At 41.3% G+C, this 19,420-nt stretch overlaps 1 long non-coding RNA gene across 1 annotated transcript; it reads right to left on the reverse strand.

Annotated features, from left to right (window-relative positions):
* Positions 1-6,886: 6,886 nt before the first annotated feature.
* On the reverse strand, positions 6,887-8,383 carry LOC148850246 (uncharacterized). Its single transcript, XR_016099491.1, has 2 exons — positions 7,836-8,383; positions 6,887-7,539 (listed from the first exon to the last, which is right to left on the reverse strand). It is a non-coding gene; the product is annotated as an uncharacterized LOC148850246 (long non-coding RNA).
* Between the last annotated feature and the right edge of the window lie 11,037 nt (positions 8,384-19,420).

The raw sequence follows: 19,420 nt of genomic DNA on the forward strand, positions 1-19,420 counted from the left end.
ATTCTATAGGGCAAATTTCTTAAATTATCCTTAAGATTTAAGAAATTGACTAATTATACTCCTATTATTTCTGATCATTGTCAGAAAAATTCCCTTCCCGTTGAGCCTCCATCACAAACCGTTTATACATGATTTCGTGTGTTTGATTTAATTTTAAATTATATCTAAAATACCCTTTATAACAAGACAACGGAGAAAAGAAAATGTCACACCGGAGGGCCACCATGTCCTCAGACGCGGTCATCGCACGATCACCGGTCATCTGGGTCAAGAGCTACTTCTCCCGGTCATCACACGATTGCAAGATCTCTCTCTCTCCAAAGAGACAAACCTTCGAAAATCTCCGTTTTTCAGAGATGCCACGTTGGGGACAAACCTGGTACACCGTCTCTCTCCCTATCGTTGAAACACCGGCAATAGCACACTCGCCCGTTCTCTCACTCCCAACATCCGCTCTCCCCTGTTCCATTGTCCACTGGCACCGCTGCTGGTATACACCACCGTCCACCAGCGGTAGTTCTTAACAAACTCACTTGTTACCCTGAGTGCAAGTTCTGCCGAGGATCATGATAATGGCGGTCGTCGTTCTTGTCTCTCCACCGGACCAACACTCACCCAGATTAGGACAGCGAGCTTCTTCGCAGATAGTGTTGAGCTTTAATTCCCTGATCTTTAAGCTCTTGTTCAACGGAAGACACCGATGGATATTCGTCGGATATCACTCAGAAAACTCAGACACCGGTGCTGCTGCAATAGCGGGTCCCGAAATTGGCTGCACAACAGGCTGAGTAAATTTTACTGCGACGGTTGTTGAGGCACAGCCTGAGCTTGCTCGGCCTGCAACGGGCTGGAGGGGGTCCGTTGCTGTAGTGACCAACAAGTGTTCGGCCTACTCGGCCTCCAATGCTAAGTTATATATTGACTCATGTTGGAGTCATACAGTTAATCGTAAATGTTGCACAAACACTTGTGGATGGTCTACACAGAACTCTGTTTTGTTTGTTAAACTAACCAGATTTCAATTGGTGGAGAGAGGAGATCATCGAAGAGATAATCAGTGGAGGGGAACCGCTGCTGTGCCGCCGCTGGTTCAAATGGAGAAGAACTGCCGCTGGTTTTATTCTCTCTATCCCTTTCTCGTCTCTCTCTCTCTCGATTCGGGCAATTAATTGAGTAATTGCCATTCGATTCTTATTCCTTTGTCCCTGCATGCCCCTCTCTCTCTCTCTCTCTCTCTCTCTCTCTCTCTCTCTCATTCTGAATCCTCAGGCAGTAAGGCTCTCTCTCATTCTTATTCCTTTGTCCCTGTCTACCAAATTTTTGTGATGTATAAATTTTTTGGCTAAGTACCTCGTTATTTGACCCGGCGGTGACGTGCCTTGGTGATGAGTTACTTGGTGGCAAACTGCCTGGTGGCGAACCACTTGGTAGAGAACTGCCTGGTGGCGAGTTCCCTGGTGGTGAAACTGCCTGGTGGCGAGCTCCCTGGTGGTGAATTGCCTGGTGGCGAGCTCCCTGGTGGTGAATTGCCTGGTGGCGAACTCCCTGGTGGTGAATTGCCTGGTGGCGAACTCCTTGGTGGAGAGCTACTTGGTGGCGAGCTCCCTACCAGGCGGCCTGTGACTTAGAGAATGGTGGAGTTCCCTGGTACAGCGCAACCCGACTACCCTTTGCATGAGGTGGTCTTCTTTCCTTTGTAGGTAGTGGGAGTTGAGGGACTTGCGAGAACTCCATCTTTTCCTCCTCTTTGTAGGTAGTGGGAGTTGAGGGACTTGTGAGAACTCCATCTTTTCCTCCTCTTTGTAGGCAGCGGGACCTGAGGGGCCTGCGAGAACCGAATCAGAGGACCTGGGGGTATTTTCCCGGCGGGGGCTCTCTGACGCTTAAGTTAGCACTCTGATTGTAGAGAGCTTTGAAGATGATATTGGAGAAACGAGAGAGCTAGAGAGCAGGGATTACCTCCATTTTTTCCATCCTCCTCCCCTTTGGGGGGTGAGGTCTTTATATACCGGAGTCCTTGCAAGTTAGGTGGGTGAAAAGCCTCCAAATGGTAAGACTCGTCACATCCCGTCAGAACCAGGGTACGGTGGTGAACTCCTCGAGGTCGTCAGGCTGGCATTTGTGTCAGGTGGCCAGGTCGGTGCCTGGGCTAGGTTGTCAGGTCGGCACCTGTGTCAGTCGACGGGTCGGTGTCTGGGCCAGGTTGTCAGGTTGGTGCCAGTGTCAGTCGGCAAGTCGGTGTTTGGGCCAGGTTGGTAGGTCGGCGCCTGTGTCAGTCGACGGGTTGGTGTCTAGGCTAGGTTGTCAGGCAAGAGATCTTCTTGCGATACACCAAACTACTCCTGTACCAAGCTACCCTACAAGTGGCGAGTTGCCCGGGGGAGCTATGCCGAGCTGCTTGTGGCGAGCTCTGTCGAGCTGCCCGGCTCTTTGGTGAGCTACTGAGCTCCTCGGTGAGCTATCGAGTCGTGGGGTATGCATGCCGAGTTTATCGGTGGGCGTCTTATGGGCGGCTAGGTCGGATCATGTGCTAGGATGATCCAGGTCGGCCAGGTCGCACAGGCCGCGCACCAGGCCGTGCAAGCCGCCCGCAGGTTGCGCAGGTCGCGTGCAGGCCGCTTGTAGGCCGCGTGCAGGTCGCGCCAAGCCGCGCCAGACCGATGCTCGGGTGGGTCACCAACTTCGTAAGTTGTTGCCTGGGTGTTTGCCTAGTTGTCACGAGGTGCCATGTGTTGCAATTTCACTGGAGGGCCAAATCCGCCCTCATCAATTGCCCCCCACTTCCGAGCTGAGAGTAACTCAACGAAGGGAGTAGATTTCTTCTTTTAGCCCGCAAGTCGATGAGCTAGTAAGTGCTGATCCCATTCCTTAGGCTTTGGGAGCCACCTGTATGTGGCGAGCTGCCAATAAGGTGAGGAGGTCTCCGCCAGTTCAGTAGTGTAGCCCTTAGGCTCTGGGGCAACTTATAGTTCACTTTTGCTGATTTTGCTTCTGCTGAGGAAGAGACTGGATATTTAGCAATAGTGTGGCCTGCAGGCTTTGGGAGTGACTCGTAGTCTACTGTTCTTTGACTTTTGCCCGTGCCGGAGAGGTGACTGGATCTTAAGTAGTAATGTGGTCCGTAGGCTTTGAGAGTGACTTGTAGTCTACTCTTTTTTGACTTTGCCCGTGCTGGAGAGGCGACCAGGTCTTAAGCAGTAATGTGGCTCGTAGGCTTTGCCTGTGGAGTGTCAAACTAGGATTGTGTTGCATCAGCTTCGTAATGCCAGTCACCCACTCCTACAAGAAGCTACTAGGAGCTCGACATTCGGGGGCAGCACTCTTAACTTTAGGTCGCCAGTTCACACGGGAGCCTTGGAAGGCTCGACCGATAAGGGCGCCTATGTAGTCTGTTGGCCACCAACTCCAACGGAAGCCACGAAGAACTCATCTTTGTAGGGGGGACCTTGCGAAGAGGACTGATGAGGCATTATTTGAATTGAAAGTAAGGTTGGTAGAGCTACTTAGTCTGTTAGTTCCCTGCATAGTTTTTGAGTTCATAAAAAATGTAAAATATAAAGCGATAGCTTCAATTTCTAAGAAGTGATGACTTAGCTTTGGTAAGATGAGAACTTAGCTTTTGTAGGATGAGAACTTAGCTTTTTGTAGTGTGTTCCCACAGACAGTGCCAATTGATGTAACCGTTTCTGGTCACGTACCAATTTTTTGTGATGTATAAATTTTTTTGGCTAAGCACCTCGTTATTTGACCCGGCAGTGACGTGCCTTGGTGATGAGCTACTTGGTGGCGAGCTCCCTGGTGGCGATCTCCCTGGTGGTGAATTGCTTGGTGGCGAACTGCCTGGTGGCGAACTCCCTGGTGGCGAGCTCCTTGGTGGCGAACTGCCTAGTGGCGAACTGCCTGGTGGCAAGCTCCCTGGTGGCAAACTGCCTGGTGGCGAACTGCCTGGTGGCGAGCTGCTTGGTGGCGAACTCCCTGGTGGCGAACTTCCTGGTGGAGAGTTACCTGGTGGCGAGCTCCCTACTAGGCCGTGCAGGCCGCGCGCAGGTCGCGCGTAGGTCGCACTAGGTCGTGCACAGGTCACACAGGTCGCGCCAAGCCTCTTAAGCCGCACGCAGGTCACGCAGGCCGCGTGTAGGTCGTGCCAGGCCACGCCAGGCCGGCCAGACCGGTGCCCGGGTGGGTCACCAACTTCGTAAGTTGTTGCTTGGGTATTTGCCTAGTTGTGATGAAATGCCACGTGTTGCAATTTCACTGGAGAGCCAAATCTGCCCTCATCAATTCTCTAATCCCTTTGTCTTAGTTAGGAGGAGGGTCCATCCTTTGCATAGTTTATGTAACGATGGTTGATAAAGAACGTACAAAACTCAGGGCCCGTTATTGGTTCTTGAATCTCTCTCTAGATTCTCAAGTTGACACTGCAATATGCAATCCTCTCTCTCTTTTTTTTTTTTTTTTTTGTTTCCCCTTGCAGAGTTACGCCAGTTAAATCTTTTCAAGAGTTTCAGTCTCCGTATTAGAGCTGGAACCTGTTGGTCGCCGCAATGCTTTGTTGACAGTCTAGAAAAGAGGTGAGGAGAGGGATTCAAGAACCAAGTGATCATCGCCGTCGTCTTCGGCATTTTAGGCCTTATATTCAGGGTCTGTCCTCATTTGAAGGTTGAGGACGATGTACAGTTATTTTGAAAATTTAAAGAAAAATAATGGGCAAAATAATCATTTTAACTTTTCATTCACGGACACTGACAGCAATAATGCTGAAACAGAAAAGGTATAGTTATTTAATTTCTTAAACCCTAAGGGCAATTTAAGAAATTTGCCCTTTTAAAAATTCCTGAATTTATTTAACGAAGAAATGAAATCATCAATCCATATGTGAACAAACAGACCCTGTGGGAAATGTGTTAGCCGGATGTATCTGGGATTATCGGTCAAGACTCAAGACAGAAGAATCTATCAAAAATATCCATGGCTTTGGTAAGCAGTCCTAGTAAGAAGACAGATGGTGGTATCAATATGCCTAAGCATCATTATGGGGCTTGCATTTTCATTATTTGGATATTGATAGAAAAGACTTTTTGACAATTTCCACTTGTATTATTGAAATGTGAATGGAATAGAGTGGGAACACCCAACATGCAAGTTTTTGTTTTTATTGTTTCTAAGAAAACATCTTATCATCCAAAAGGAGAATGCTTTGAGACGTGTCTTTTCAAAAATCAATTGAAAATAATTTTAATTTCTTTAAAACAAGACAAAGCATATGTAATGAACATGCAAGTACGGGAAATATTGTTAATGTATGATTTCAATGTACAGAAAGCATAGTGTTGGACCATTATGTGAGAAGTAATCTAGTCTCATTCACTCCCTTAATTAATACGTGTTTGGCATCGATGCTGTTATTTCATAGTCATCTTTTGAGAAAATGGTGTTGTATTTGTTGTATCATTTTTTATCCCTTTTTTTCGTTTGGCATCAATGCTGGCAGGTAGGATATTTTATGAGGAAACAACATGGGTTTGGTTTCAATCAAAGTGAGAGGATGACATTCGTCCATAAGCACATGTGCATTCCTCATTCGTGCGGGGATGGTAAACGAGCGTTTAACTTGAACGCCATTAGTTCTCTTCTTTCCCACGTCTCTCCATTCTTCACCCAAATCTTTGTTCTACTATCCTCTCTAACCGGTGAAAGCAAATTTCTTCTAGTGACCGACGACAAAGATTTAGTGTTTCTCTCCCTGCGATGGTTCATCTGCAACTGAAACCCCAAAAGGCAAAAGACAAAAGACAAAAGACATCAAGGGCTTCATCTGCAACAGCTTTCATCTGGGGTGGTTTTAAGGCATCAACGGCTTGTGAAATACATAAACTCCAAAAACTACCAAGTTCCACAAGGCAAAGTTGCAGTTGTGCTTGTTTGGGGAGCTTCAGCTGGGATACAAACAGCAACAGAGCTCAATAAGGGTATGACCTATAACCTGGAACTTGTACTTGGAGATGAGGACTTTTGTGTGGGAGATTTCATTGTGAGGACGCAAGCAGGATCTACGTCAATGAACTTCACGATGCAGACCAACGGAACCGGCTTGGCCCAAAGCTTCCTCACGACTTTCAAGGCAGATTCAGCTCTAACAAAAACATCAGCTTCGTTAGCCTAACCACGAGTCAGACAAGAGATTTTGTGTTTTGTGGTCCTGTGATCGACAACGTGGTACTTCGTGCTTCATTTGGGCTCAAACCACAAATACAGAGTTGGGTGCTGTTTTTATGCTTAGTTTTCCTCATAGATGTTGTATAGATTATTGAGAAGAAGAGCCAAATCTGAATCTGTTTTACCACTTATTATTATATATTACTGTTACAAGTTGTTCCTTGTAAGTTGTAACTGGATAATTTGATTTTGAGAACTTGGGTAAAGCATAGCTGGCCTGAATCCTTCGCCTATAGAGATTGATTGGATCTCATAGGTTCAAAAACTTTTTATGAATTGCACTCCTTCAAAGGTTCTGATGGATTGATTGAAAGAGAATGATTGGTTTAGTAGCTGGCTGATGGACATTATTCAATAGTTCTGGGTTTTGGACAAAACAAGTGTCTGGATAATGCGTTAATGTGGATCAACGAGATCCCCACTGAAGGAGTGGAATCGCAGGGCATTAGATATAAATGAGTAGAGGAAAATCGTAATGTTCTTCAGTTTCAAACAAATCTAAAATCTGAACTAATTTCATCGCACGGTTCTGTTATCAATCATCAGAGGATCCATCTTCGATAGTTAATCTATGGTATAGGAATGAAAACCATTTCGTTTCATGTAGCGCCTTAACTCTAAACAACGTTTGCTTTGAATTACTGAAAATATGGAGACACTCTAAACAACGTGTGCTGAAAGCCTGAAACAGGGTGATTATCTTCCGTTTCAGAATTTTAGGGACCATGAAATTTATTAGAGAAAAAATGAGGGGAAAAAAGAACGATGATACAATCATCTGCTCTCTCATTAAGTCAAAATTCATGAGCGCACTACCCTATTTATTACTCATTAGTTAGATAATTCAGATAAGTTCTAGAATTTCAGTCCATCATAGTGCAAATTTTCCATTTTCTTGTCATATGAACCCATATCCTCTCTGCACTTGCTCACCCCTTCCATCAACTTGATTTTGCTTCGCTTTATCGTGTAGCTCATTGATATCTGCACACACGACCAGATCAGACCATCTCAGAGACAGATTTCAGTATGTTGCTGCCTGGACATCCACCTCTTAGAATTTATGATCTTATTGCATCCGTCAGTTACTTTCATTATCATGGGTATAAAAATTTGCATCGATATCGAAATGATCGAGTAACAATGAATATGATGGCATTGGAGCTCGTCCTCTGTCATTATACTATTATACCACCCAGAATTCAGATCGCTGTTCACAATACTTGATTGGCTTTAACTTTCCCAAAGGAAGTTGGTAACATGCTTGGCATATGGCTGTCAACCAGAGCCAAAGTTCCTATTTGGCACACCGTAACACATTGGCTGATAGATGGCAAATTAAGCAATAAGCAATAAGCACTAAGCAATAATAAAACCACAAACAAATGAATCAATTCAACAAACTCACAAATGGTTTTGCATGAGAAAAGAAAAAATAATTAACCCAGAAATGATTTTACATAAGATAAAAAAAATAACCCAGAAACAAATTAACCCAGAAATGATTTTATAAGAGAAAAAAGAAACCCAGGAACAAATTAACCCATAAATGATTTCAAATAAGAGAAGAAAAAAATAAGTCAGAAATGATTTTATTATTGTTCTGTTCTAAAATATACCCAGAAAGTCGTTGCAGAAGAAGCCGTAGAAGCACAAAGTTGCAGATGAAGCCATTGATGCCTTTTGCCTTTTGGGGTTTCAGTTGCAGATGAACCACCGTAGTGAGAAAAGCACTAAACCTCTGTCGTCGGAAGAAGCTTGCCTTTGCCGGTGATGCCATTGCCTTTTGGGGTTTCAATTGTAGATGAACCACTGCAGGGATAGAAACACTAAATCTCTGTCGCTGTAAGAATCTTGCTTTTGCCGGTGATGCCTTTTGCCTTTGCCGGTTGGAGAGGATAGCAGAATGAAAGGTTTGGATGGAGAATAGAGAAACACGAGAAAGAAGAGAAAGAAAACTTTTCTCACAAAAATACTTTGAATGAGGGATGGTTCATGTTAAACGCCTGTTTACACGAATGAGGAATGCACACGCGCTTATAACTGTTTTCAACATTGATCTATATTATATAATACTTTGGATGATACCACATTAGTGCCACCACATCATTTTACTATTGGCAGCAAGGGGCTAGTTCAATGTTTCCTCATACTATACCTTCCCAATTCCCAAGGGATGGCTTGCGGTAATGTTTTTTTTTTTTTTTTCAGAAAAACAGAGCCAAACATGATGAATCCATTTTTTAGGACACCACTTATGTCAATGTGACATCATTTTCTGAGGCAATGGCATGGATGCCAAACATCGTCTTAGTCTCGGCCACAGGGGACTCGTGTTTGATTCAACCGTTTTACCTTTAACTTGAGGGATCCAGTAATAATAATGATTTAATAATATATATATATATATATTAGATTTAATTTTAATATACTAAATGTAATATTAATTTTTAACCCGTGGCCTGTTGACTGCATCAACCCTTCAGCTTCATAGGTGAATTGCCTTTTTTTTTTTTTTTTACCAAGTCAATTGTTTCTAACCAATTTCCAGGTGTTTTTTATTTTTTACTAAGTGGTAAAGTGGATCTTACCTGTCCACCTTGATGTTTGGACTTTGGAGTTTGAAGATTGTACTTGCCTTTTTTAAGTCAACGGTTCAATCTGTACCTTTCAGCACCTTGCATTACATATATCACAAAAGTTACCCAAGAGGTAAAAATAAAAAATAAAACACCCTAATTGAATGCAAAGTTTAAGTTTTCATGTAATTTTGTATTTCTAACGTGCTGGGTCAAATAGGTCAGCTGTTCGGACGCATGTGCAAATGAGTCACTAATTAAGTCAAATTTTAAACAATTCACAGGTTTGAAGTTAATTCGGACTAGAATCATGACTTGGTTGCAGGTTGAACGGTCGGACCAACAGAGTCAACAACCATTTGAAAACATTGCATTCACCTATAACTTTTGTTGTATCCCAACCATAGTTGTTTTTGCAAGTCATAATTCTTATTCATCCAAAATGATAGAGAGTTTGAGTTTAGTCCTCACGAAATACGATGGCTGTTAATCATGATTTTAAAAAACAACTTAGAAATGGAACAATTTTGAACACTAGTTTTTAGGTCAATGATTTGATTATTCGGTTTAAGTGAATGGTCCATTTTGATAATAAAAATTAAAACTATAAAATAATTAAAATATAAAAATGGCCAAAAACCATTGAATAAATCGACGGTTCAACTATCTGGATTATTAGATCGTTGATCGATTCAACAATTTTTGGGCAAAGACTGAATTTAGAGTAAAACGAAATTAGTTAATCGAATCCCAGGCCAAACGGTCCGACCATCAGATTCAATGATGGTTCAAAAACCATGCTGCTAATTGTGATTCTTGTTTTTGTGTTGCTAGTTGACTGTTTATTGTGGTGTAGCTTTGTTTATCTCATGTTGGTTTGGTTTAATGAAATGTTTCTTTACCAAAAAGAACTTGAACTACAATTGTCTATCACTTGGCATAAGTTCGTTTTTGGGATCAAGCAATTCTTAAAACACAAGGGTCTGGGTGTGATTTCTGAAGTGACACCCATGCCGTAAAAATCAATAATATAGTAAACGTTGAGTGGGTTTTTCATGCCCCAAAATCGATGATTCGCAACGGAGGGATTTTTTTTGATGAATTGATTTCTCTTGCCAAATACTACACAAATAAAATGTTAGGATAAAAGGGGTTCATAATTATATACTTACTGTTGACTGGGTTTAGGCTTAATTTCTGCCAAATTTTGAATGAATTTGGCCGGACGATGTAGGTCAAACGCCGGATTTATCTTGCCAAAATTGATGGTGTACAATTTGGAAATTCTCTATTGGAGGACAGTTTGGATGTCGGATTATGTAGGTCATTTGGTTAAGTTGTAAAGAAAGAGAGAGGATTAGAGTATCCGAGCTATTTGGTGTGGGCAGTTTGATACTTAAGTAAGCAAACTAGAGTTTTTTGAGAGCTACAAAGCAAGAGAGCTAGAGAGCTTGAGTGTTAAATTGCATGTGCTTTATGAGGTTGAAGGTGAGGCTCTTATATAAGGGAGCAGCCGTGAGCCTCACGAAATGCATTCAGGATAATCGGCCCGTCTTGTTCGAAGGTGGTTTCATGCCTAGAAGTGGACTCCGTGTAAGTAGGTAATGTCTATCCGATCCTGCCCAAAGCGAGTAGGGTAATAACCAGCTCTTCCTACGTGGCGTTATGATATCAGGGAATTTGGAGGCAATAGCCCGCTTAAGGGGAAGGTCATTCGGCATGTCAAGTAGGTCGTCTCTTACGCCGACCTAAGGTCTTGTCTAGTTGTTCACAGTTCGGCCGACTAGGGTGATGCCGAGGTCGCTGATGCAGTTGTGAAGTGTTCAAAATGCTCATGGGGCCTGCTTACATGGTGTTAAGGTGTCATTCTACTGTTCTACAATGCCACACGTCATCATATCATTGGAAGACCAAATTACCCTCATCATTTTTTATGCCCCAAAATTGGTGATTCACAACGAAGGGATTTTTTTGATGAATTGATTCCTCTTGTCAAATACTACAAATAAAATGTTAGGAGAAAGGGGCTTCATAATTATAGATTGATTGGTGACCGGGTTTGGGCTTATTTATTACCAAAATTTGAATGAATCTAGCCTGAAGCTGGAAGCAATATAAAAGGGCTAAGCCTAAAGCCCGGCTGATGAACAAGTTTACCCACATTGGTAACAAAAAGGCATATGGTATAAAAAAAAAAAAAAACTAAAAAAATTAGGTCAGTGGTAAGTGGTAACCAACGAGGTAGAACCTGAACGTAGTGCACATAGGTCCATTGCCCTTTACCATGGAGAACATGAGTTCACATCGGTGCCCCACTGTCACGGGGGTAGTTCTATAATGGAAGAAACCCGTGCGGCGTCCAGGCCAAGGTAGGCCAGGACAAGCCTTTACGTGCTTAGAGGCTAGGAGTTGCCCGATGAGATGGCTCCACCAAGGTCAGTAGCACCAGATCATGACCTCAAGTCCAATGGCCGGGGCACTTGGCTGGCTCAGACCGGTCCATGGGAGGCGCCACTTACGTGCTAAAGGGGGACAACCATAATGCAAGGCGATTGTGCGCCGAAGAGGTGACATGGCACCGATGTGAAAGGTCTCCTATATGTCGATGATAATGGGCACCTGTGTGCCATGTTGATAGGCAACCGCTTGGGCTTAAACACACTTGTGCGCTAGAGGCAACGGGGTAGCTCACTCAGCTTGGGCAAGGGGTTGGCATGGTGAAGGGTCATGCTTGAGCCAGGCCCATATGCCAAGCCTCCCTTGAGTGTCGGCAGTGCAGTGTCGACCCAACATTGTCCCCATGAGCATGTGTGTGCCCATAAGGAACCCTGGTAGCCATGCTAGCCATTAACCAGGGCCGCCCTACAAGGGGATGATGGTCTAGGAGTGCCAAGGTTAGGCACCCAAGGAGGTCGACCACCCCTCTTCAAAGAGTACGTTAAGCTTTTGGTGGTCTAGTTGAAGATGGCATCAATTCTTCCAAAAATCTTACAGGCAAAAATAACGGTGGTGCCCCTCAACGTAAGCTTGGCAAGCATAGGCAAGGCTAAGCCTGTGTCAGACCGTAACACCACAGCACATCCCAACCGTTTGTTTAGAACATTTCCCTATCCCAATGCATGTTGAGATGTGTATGCGGGGCACCTGTGCGATGCTGATGTGATTTCGGTGGTCAACATGCAATGGCATGAAATTGGAGATCACATTTCCGCCCCACAATGCTCCACAGTACATCCCTGTCGTGTATTAGGAACATCTCCCAATGATAGTACCAGTCTCCATGATGTTATCATCAGAAGATGTTCCCAAAACACGACAGAGATATGCTGTGGGGCATTGTGGGGCGGAGATGTGAACTTATGGAATTGATTACTGGTACCCAAAGGGGTGGAGACTAAGCATCTAAGCTATTGGATCATGAAGTCAAGTGCTATACTTTTCTAGTACCATAAAAAATGCAAAAAAAAAAAAAAAGCAAAATAATTGGCCTGAATTAGCATTTTACAGTTTACACTGTTTTGTAGTTAGGTATTTCGGGTTGGGCCCATTCAAAATTTTGATAAAAACTCAACCCCAGCCCGCCGAAGCCGCACCAACATAAAGAATGAGAGTAACTCACAATCCCTTTTTATATGTATTGAATGAAAAAAGAAAAAGAACTAGCTATGCATATCTAAGTGTGGCTCTTCCCAAAATACCTATTTGAACCATATCTGGTTTTAGCTTCAAATAGTCTGCCATGCCGTGTCTAAGATCCAGTAGCACTCCCACTTTGGTCTAAAATGTGCAAAGTTTGCTTTTGAACATGGAACAACAAATTATTATTTTTTTTTCTGGGTAGGAAAAAGAACAATAATTGGTTATTCTAAGCTGAGGCATCCTTAATCCTGAATGGTCTAGTGGTGGATCAAGCCTATTACTATGAATTATGCATCATACAGAAAATCTGGGTTAGGGTGCAAGTTGGGCATATGGATTTGAACAATTTACACAGTGTTGGGCTCGGGTCCATGGACTAGATACACTGAAATTTTGACCAATTTGTAGCCTTAGGTGATGTTTGGTCCCATGATTGTTTCCACTTGAAACACTGCCACACTAGCACCACCTAGGCATTTGATTTTAAACATCAAATTTCTTTTTGGGTGAGGCTGTTTTGAGCTAGCAGTCATAAAATGTTCCTAATAGAAAGATAAACCCAGAGGTGTTGGGAGAGGTTTCTTCCATCGGCTATCCATTTGAAGAAATAGTCCAATGGTCACAGTTGGCATCCAACATTCGATACCCAGGAATCCTACTTCCCAAATATATCTTCTATTTTTGTTATATGATTCTAGAACCATTAGGTCTGAGTTTAATGTTAATCTATGTGTATTAATGAGCAACCATCAGAAAATACATATTTTTATATTTGTCTTTTTTTTTAATAAATGTGAAATTTTTAAATTTGTCGGTTGATGAGAAGTTGAGAACCAGTATAGTATATAGGGTGGTGTCATATTGCTTGAAACCTTGCTCAACGCCTAGTCTAAAATAGCAATACCAATCACAACCCTAATTTGGGCCAAATCAGAGATCTGTACAAAGCTACAAACAAGCTTACAAAGTCTACTTTTACAAATTTAAATGGATAAGAGGAGGGATGAATTTGTCTGGAAATAGTGAGAACTGGTACCATGAAAGTGCAAAGTGCTAACCAATCAGTTGGTATGGGGGATTTGATTGGTCAAAGTTCTTCTATCATACCTTTCCGGCATTATAGTTATAAAGCTAGATTTACCTATCCATATATTTCATTGAATACAAACCAAATTTAGTTCGAAGGCTAAACTTAATTCGATACAAACCAAATAAAATTTTCATTATTCTTTTCAAACATTAATGGGAAAAAGAGAAAGATCACTGGGTATAAATTAGGAATGCAAACGGATTGGATCAGATATGAAACAGAGTATTTTCGAATCTGATCTGACATTACTTATGTTGGATTCGATTCAATCCGAATATCTGATCGAATTTGATAGGACTCGATCTGAATTCGAATTTTATCGGATCTGATTTAATCTGATTTATTTTCTTATAAAAAATAATAAATTATTAAAAGAAAAAAATAAAATATACCGATTTAAATAAATAAAAAACAAAAAAATACAAGTATTATTTAATTATTTTCATCATATATACATGTTTTTATAAACAAATAAGTAATATAACAAATTTATAAAAATACAATATAAATAATATATTTATAAATAAACAAATAACATATATATATATATATATATGTATTATATATTTATATTTATAAATATTTAACACATTGAATCGGATAGGGGTTGATCTGAATCTAATCCGATCTGAAGATCCAAACAGGGGTGATCCGGATTCGACCAAATAGGATTAGATCCCATTTACACACCTAGTACAAATATTACAAGCAACAACATTTTGACTATTTTGGATTGGTCTTTGGTCCAATTGAAAGTCTCGATTGTCCAATTTGTTCAAATTCATTTTAATATAGATTGGTTTCAACCCAAATCTGGGCCATTAATACATATATTCTTATCTTATATCAATGGATCAGATATTGGCTCAATCTGACCTAATCCAATATAAATTCATTATGGATGGATCAGGTCTAATCCAATCCAATAAATACTTTGGATCATTAAGTCTAGATTGACCCAATTCAATATGTCTTGTTGGTCCGTCCAATCCATCTAAATCACTTTTGATTTGGATGGGTTCCAACCCAAAACCAGTATATTGACACCCTTAGGCCCAACCCAAGGATGGATAAGGCGCTCATCCGCACATGCTGTGTTGGAATCAATTGACTGAATTAGATGGTTTTTTTAAGCCCTTAAATTTACTCCCCATGGAAGGGTGACCACCGAAAATTTTAATTAATTATGTACTAAAATACGAAGCCTAAGAAGGGGGCAAAAACGGATCTTGTCTAAAACCAAAAACGCAGAAAAGTTATACCTGATCCATCATCTCTAATAAGTCTCTGGACCTCCACTAGGAGGTCCTCAAAACTGTTATAAATACCATGAGATTGAGATTCACTAGCTTTCTTAGAAAGCCAATCCGCCACCCTATTAGCCTCCCTGAAGATATGAACAACCTGAACATCCATAGTTTGGTAATATGATTGTAGCTTTGTTTGTTAGTTCCAGAGTGGAGAGAGAAAGCACCCTGTACAATTTTTGCTAGAATTTGAGAATCCGCTTCCACAATCACCTTCAAAATTCCCAATGATCTTGCTAACTCTAGCACATCTAACAAATATTTAGCTTCTGCCCATGGTTCAAAGTATCGATACGTCTCTGCATATCGGTAGAGGCATATTGGTACTTTGAACCACGTAGAAACATGAACTTTTTTATTTTTTATTTTTTTTTTCAAAATTTGGTTTCTGGGGAATTTAATACCTATATTTTTCATTAGAAAATAGTGGGGTTCCGAAACACCTATAAACAGGCATATCGGAACCCAAAAAATACGATACAATACGCCCGATATAAAGCGTATTGTATTGATTTTTTGAACCTTGCTTCTGCCATAAGATTTGCGTTGTGGACGTAAGCTTTGTAAAAGGCTGAGACAAAATTAATTCTCTCATTTTTTATGATTCCTCCTCCACCACAAGTACCTGGATTGATCCTTGCCGAGCCATCAACATTTAGTTTGAAGAATTCAGAAGGGATCGGATGAACAAAAATCACCATTGGGTGTCTCCTTGTGGTATGACAGATCTGAAATCCACAGTAAGATAAAGCTTGAACCTGCCATGGTTCAGATTGAGAAGTAATTTTAATATAAGAGGAGATAGTTCATGCAACCAGCTAATCAGAATTTTAATCAAGTGTTGTAAACAAGTGAACACTCCCTCCATCTTCTGCCTACATCTCTCCTTCCACAGCTCGCTCCCATGGAATCAAACAAGCTAGCAGTCTCACAAAGTAAGCCCACTGACTGTTCACCTCAAACATGGCCAAGCAAATAGCCCTTAATTTTGCATCATGACTTATGCATGAGTAGAACTACATAATTCTAGACTCCCATAAGTTCGAAATAAGAGACTAGGGGCTATCAACATGACACACACAAGACCCGCCGGTTCAGCATGTGAATAAAAGGCCCATCGCATAGAAGAGGAACAGAAAATTGCTTTGTTGAGTGAAACAACAATAGATCCTTTTGGGCTAATCTGGTCTAAGACACATTGTGCAGAAGGATTAAAAAAAAGGATTTGGAGGAGTTCCTTGATTTATAAACCAAATTGTTTTGAGCTTTCCAAATGAACCATGCATGTGGTACTGCAAGCCAGGGCTACAATAGTGAAGTCCTTATCTTAATGAGCATGAGTTGAAGGATATGATAGCTAATTAAGCTACCTGAGCAGAGTCTCATCTCAAAAGCATGTGATCAATGCCTTATTCATCCACTTCACATGTTGTGTAGATTGAGGAGTCTATGATCTATTTGTTGGCCAGTGATGCTATCCGAATTCAAGTAGATAAGCAGCGAATAAGTTGTCCTTGTGAGTTGGACAAGCTGAGACGATCCAACTACCTACGAGCAAAAAAGGTCAGAGGCCCCAAGGCAATTTTCGAGGAAGAGCACTTCAACTCTCAAGTAGTAAGTGGTGAAGTGGTTGGGTAGGCTGAGCTGTGTAGAGAATTATTCTTATTACTTTAGAAAAAAGGAAGAACCGAAGAAGTTGTACCTAAGGCGTTCTCTGTATTTAAATACTAGTTAGCATTATTTTAAAAGCCTCTTGAGGCAAGGCTATGAAAAAAAAGCTAGCCTTAGACCCCATCAGCAAGCCTTCATTCGCCTTTGGGCCTTTGGCTTCAAAATGTTCAAGGCTTAGGCCTCAACTATTCAATTTGCTAATATGGAATATGAATGTTTACATAAGGGCAAACATAAATTTAAGACAAAAAAAAGCCTTCTTCTGTATGTATTGGTATAATGAGAAAATAAATAAACATTACAAATAACACAAAAATGCATATAAAATGTGTAAGAAAATAGATTGCTTTGTTTTTCATGCTTCAATCTTATCCATTTGCCCATTTATTATTATTATTATTTGATAACTCCCATTTTTTCATTTATCTCATATTTTGTATTCTATTTCTAAAGCACATGCATCATATAAATGGTCACTCTTCACTAATGCATATTAGTGCAAGAAACGAAATAGGAATTCTTTGTTCTTAAAATAGTGTTGTATTGTATATTTAGGGTACCAATATCCCTTTTTAAGGTATTTTTTTTAATCTTTTTAAAAATTAGATAATATAAAACTAACCTTGTGAAATTAAAAAAAGAAAAACTGAAAAAAAAAAATGCATGGTTCAAAGTGTCGATAATCAATACATCCCTTTCAGCATATTGGGTGTATGGATACTTTGAACCATGAATCCATGTCTAATATATCATATAAGCCATAAGATCCTAATTTCATGTTTTCATGTCTTTATTGTTTATGAACTATATTCTTTTTCTTTTTCTTTTTTTTCTCAAGGCTTATGCCTCAAAACGCCTTAATGCTTATGCCTCGCCCCTATGAAACATAGCTGCTTCACCTCCGCCTTTAGCCTTTTAAAACCTTGCTTGTTAGGGAGTGTCTTGCTCCTCACTACTAAGGATGCATGTTAGCATATGGGTTATTCTGCAATCGAGCCATTAGACGTGTGAGTCACACATCACAAGACAAGGAGTTTGGAGGCCAGTCGTGCAGATCTTGTCAGGGTGCAGATCTGCTTGACATTCAAGGTGGGATCTGCTCCTCACACAAGGCGCCTTACAACCACATCACAGGCACATCCTATCGTGCATTGAAAAAATCTCGTATAAATAATAACACATAACTACAAGAAATGTCCTCAATGCACAATGGGATGTGCCTGCGAGGTCGATGTGAGGTGCCATGTGTGAGGAGAAGATCTGGTCTCTTGAAATTCACCACACATCGATCCCTTTATCTGAGGTTTGTAGTGCTCACCGAGTCTAGTTGGCTGATCAAATGGGAGTCTGCCATGCCGGTGGAACCTAGTTCTCTAGGTGTGGGACAGCTGTCAGTCCTCAGCTTGGTCATGTGCAACCCTCCCATACGTCCATGTGGCAGTCATCTAGAGCCCAACTTTCATCCTCATCACCCTAAGACTTCTTCACTACTATAGCTCCAACTCAAATATGCCAGATAGAATTTCCAAGGGCTTTGATCTTCCAAATTTTCTTCTACATGGGGCTCCCTAGTCGTCCCAATGGCGTAGGAGGATGGCAAGTTGCTGGATGTATGGTTGCATGCATCCTATCTGGCTTCTCTCCTTGTAACGCCAAATAAGAAAAAATAAATAAAAACATAACTTTGCATGCATCCTATCTAGCTTCTCTCCTCAAAACATATAGCTTTAGGAAACCAAAATGAGACATGGTATGTGTAAGCACCATTGAAGCCAGAGCCTTTTATCAACATTTCTGTACTTGCTTGACTAAACATGATGTATTGGAGTTCGGATTTGCTCCTCATAGAGTGCGTCTCACACCAATCTTACAAGCATTTGGAACTATACATTTGGAATATCTCTGTATGAGTAGGGAGGTAAAGCTACGTGTGAGGGTCTCCTTGAAGGACAAAGGAAATTCAGGAATAGGAGGTAGGTTAAAGGTCAGGGCGAATGAGGTGATTAAATGATTATCTCGTTATGAGTTGGATCTTTATTTATAGGGAGAGATTCCGAGATCCTGAAAGGAATGAGACAAAAGGATTTGATTCCAGTTAGGAACGAGAATATTGGATTCAATGTTAGTTGTTAGGGAACACTACAAAGGTTTCGCTACGTATCTTATGAGAGATCTCAAAGATGAGCTTTCCTTTCGTTTGACGATTCTCATAATGCATGTGTGCTACTTCCTTTCGTGTCCCTCTTAAATCGACGTGGCGGGGATGACGACGCCACTACTATGAGGCATCCCATCATGTGTGTTGTTAGTGACGCATGTGTTTCTTTTACTTATTTATGGTTTGCGATGAACTTGCACTTGTTGTGGTTGTGCAATGAACTTAAGCTCATCGCAGGTCTGCAAGGGTCTTGAGCTCATTGCAACTAATTTTGGGTCATAAGCTCATTGCACGTCTATGTAGGTTCTGAGTGTGTAAGTGACCATCATGTACCTACACTCTGTATATATGGTTCCAAGTGGTTGTGAGGTTGGTATGAGGCATGCTCTGTGAAGAGCAAATCCAAACTTGAAGTATTGGCAACTCAAGGTTCCTTTTTATTCTTGATAATGGAGTTGGGAAGTCTAGAAATCGGGATTTTCTCCTTAGACAACACCTCACACCAACTTTATAGCCCCACCCCACCATGTATTGGGAACATCTCCCCATGAATAACAATAGAAAGTATGAGAGATGTTCTTGATGTGCGACTGGGACATGTGTGTGAGGTCGATGTGAGGAGCAAATTTGACTCAAATTCTAGACATTATTAGTCAAACTTTGTAGAAAATTTTGGGTGCCCATATTTCATAGTTTAGGCTGTGAATAGGGCTCTTCAAGCGTGACACATATGTTCATCCAACTATACATACAACACTTA

This window comes from Nelumbo lutea, chromosome 5 (assembly GCF_056320005.1).
Source record: "Nelumbo lutea isolate HS-2025 chromosome 5, American lotus-T2T, whole genome shotgun sequence".
Lineage (NCBI taxonomy): Eukaryota > Viridiplantae > Streptophyta > Magnoliopsida > Proteales > Nelumbonaceae > Nelumbo > Nelumbo lutea.